The following is a 3,507-nucleotide window of genomic DNA, read 5'->3' on the forward strand; positions in this document are numbered from 1 at the left end:
ATAAAGACTCAGTGCCATCTCTATCAAGGAGAAGAAGATTTTTAATTTTGAGAGATTAAAAACAATGTAGAACCATTAAACAAATCCTTACAATAAACAAATTATTTCAAAAGTAAATAAAATAAATAAAATAAAATCATGAACATAGCCTCTTTATTCAAAAAAAATAAACTTTTTTGGGGCGCCTGGGTGGCTCAGTGGGTTAAAGCCTCTGCCTTCAGCCCAGGTCATAATCCCAGGGTCCTGGGATTGAACCCCACATCGGGCTTTCTGCTCAGCGGGGAGTCTGCTTCCTCCTCTCTCTCTGCCTGCCTCTCTGCCTGCTTGTGATCTCTGTCTGCCATACAAATAAATAAAATCTTTAAAAAAAAAAAAGAGGGACCTTTAAAAAAAATAAAATAAACTTTTACTTTTTTGAAAGAGAGAGAGAGAAAGAGAGCTTGCACCCATGAACTGGGGAGGGGCAGAGGAAGAGGGAGAAGCATCTGCACCGAGCATGGAGCCAGATGCGGGGCTCAATCCCAGGACCCTGAGATCATGACCTGAGGCTGAAATCAGGAGTCAAATGCTTAGCCAACTGAGCCACCCAAGTGCTCCCCAAAATAAACATTTTTTAAACTTTCAGTCTAATCATAATGAATCAGAAACTTGACATTATCTTAGAGCACAGCATTAAGTTTGCTTCTCATGAGTTTCAGACTTTATCTTGATAATCCCCAGAGCATCCCTGTAAGGTTGGTGGATGGTGTCTCATTTCTGTGAATGAACAGTTTTCAACTGGAGTGCTGCAAGGAAATTAATCCCTGAGCCCTAAGACATCCATCCTATGTAATGAACTCACTTTTCTCCTATGCATCTATAATGGTATTAGTCACTTCTCCTCGGGAGTCATTTCCCCTCGGGAGAAATTGAGGAAATAGTCACTCAAACATTTCTGTGTTCAATGTTCAGCTAAGGAACCTCAGATGAAAAAAGAATACACAGCAGGCAAACAAACCCACACCTGATCATTTGGTTAGTATTGTCTTAAATTACACTTTGAGTCACAGGTTAGCAAAATGTTTTGAATGAATTTTAATTACCACTCTAGGTTCCAGGAATGTACACAGAATGCTTTAAAGATTATTTTTCCCTGGGCATTCTGAATTACTGAAATTTCCAGTTGCTTAGATGACAAAGCTTTTTATCAGCACAATTTATTGATGTGATTAATCAGGTTTTTAATGCACAAAGCACCAGTAACAACCCTCAAGTGAGCAGGAAAATTTTTTAGGTAGAAAGAGAAGACTGAATAAGATCAGAGTCCCAAGAGAATGGTTTACCAAATCAAACTGCTCCTAAAGAGGGTGATTGTGGGTCACATGGTTTCTTCTCAGTTGCATCCAGATCTTCTTTTGCGGTAGAATTCGGAATTCAAAATGATGATGGTGATGATGATAGCAGCTAAGAACTTCATTTACTCCTCAACAACCCCACCATTTTACAAAGAAACCAATGCTTAGCCACTTGAGTAACTTCTTAAAGGCTTCAGTCTAATAATTGTTGAAGCTTTGGTTATTTGCGTGTTTCCAAGTTGTTGAATTTATGCACATACATTTATTTGTAATGGTTCTTTATTATCCTTTTAGTATCTGTGGAATGTGTAGTGATAGAACTTTTCTCATTCCTGTTATTGGTCATTTGTGCCTTCTCTCTTTTTTTCTAATAAGTCTGGCTAGTGGTTTATCAATTTTAATGATTTTCTCCAAGAATCAACAGCATCTGGTTTTATTGACTTTTCCTCTATTGTTTTGTTACTGTTTCACATTTCATTTATATCTGCTCTGATCTCCATTGTTTCCTTCCTCTGCTTATGCTGAGTTTAATTTGCTCTCCTTTTTCTAGTTTCTTATGATAGAAGCTAAGGTCATTGACTTGAGACCATTCTCCTTCTCTAACATAGGCATTTAGGGCTACAAATTTCCGCAAGCACCACTTTTTAGTAGCATCCTACAAATTCTGGTATGCTGTATCTTCATTTTCATCCTTTTCAGAATACTTTCCCATTTCTCTTCTGTTATCTCATTTCGACCCATGGATTATTTAGAAATGTGTTATTTAGCTCCCAAATATATGGAGGATTTTCAAGATACATTTTTGTTATTGATCTCTAATTTAATCCCATTATTGTAAAACAGCATGGTTTAAATCCTTTTAAATTTATTAAGACTTTATTTTATGATATAGTGTATGTTCTATGTATGTATGTTCTATGTATGCTTTGTGGACACTTGAAAAGAATGTCTACTCTGTTGTGGTTGGGTAGAATCTTCTATAAATGGCAGTTAGGACAAGTTGGCTCAATAGTGTTGCTTAATTCCTCTACATGCTTCCTGATTTTCCACCTGATTCTTCTATCAATAATTGAAGAAGAACTACAATTTCTCACTATAATTTTATTTCTCTTTGCTGTTCCTCTGGCATTGCTTCATACATTTGGAGCTCTGGTTTTAGGCACATAAATGTTTGGACTATTGTTTCCTCTTGACGAACTGACCCTTTTATGATTACAAAGCAACTTCATTCACCTTTGGTAATATTCTTTGGTCCTAAATCTACTTTGATATTAATATAACCATTCCAGCTTTCATTTGTCTAGTGTTATCATGGCATATCTTATTTCCTCCTTTTGCTTTTAACCTATTTGTGTCTTTATATTTAAAGTAGGTTTCCTGGGGCACCAGAGTGCTCAGTCAGTTAAGCATCTGATTCTGGATTTTGGCTCAGGACATGATCTCAGGGTCATGGGATCAAGCCCCTCATCAGGCTCTACACTCAGCACGGAGTCAGCTTGTCCCTTTCTCTCCCCCTCTGGCCCTCCCCCTCACTCTCTCAAGAGTGCAACTGGGGAGTTCCTTGAAGATCGACAAATATCAAAAAAATTGTCTTAGCTAGTGACAGATGAGTGACCAGGTGTATAAAATACTTGAGGGTGATGGCCTGGAGCTGAATGGGAAGCAGTTTCCCAAATGACAGGCAGCGTCTGAGGCAAGGACAAAAGCCAAAGACTGTAGGAGATAGATCGATAACAGTACAAGTCAATGGTGACTCTTCAGACCATAACCTGCTTGTTTTGAGTAGACAATGAATAGCAAGCATTCTTGCAAGTTGTATGTAAACTGGGATTCAGAGAGAGGGTAGGTTGAGTAATTTTCAGTTTTCACCAGAGGCTAGTTTGACTAATCGCCAATTATCTAATAAAAATAAATTCCTATATGCAAAATGGTGCAGCCACTCTGGAAATAGTATGGAGGTTCCTCAAAAAGTAAAAAATGGAACTACCCTATGACCCAGCAATTGTACTACTAGGTATTTATCCAAAGGATACAAAAATACTGATTTAAAGAGGCACACGCACCCCAATGTTTATAGCAGCACTATCAACAATAGTCAAATTATGAAAAGAGCCCAATGTCAATCAACTGATGAATCTTTAAAGAAGATGTGGTGTGTGTGTGTATATATATA

The sequence above is a fragment of the Enhydra lutris genome, unplaced genomic scaffold, assembly GCF_002288905.1.
Source record: "Enhydra lutris kenyoni isolate GAN:26980312 unplaced genomic scaffold, ASM228890v2 scaffoldscaffold65, whole genome shotgun sequence".
NCBI classification, from domain to species: Eukaryota; Metazoa; Chordata; class Mammalia; order Carnivora; family Mustelidae; genus Enhydra; species Enhydra lutris.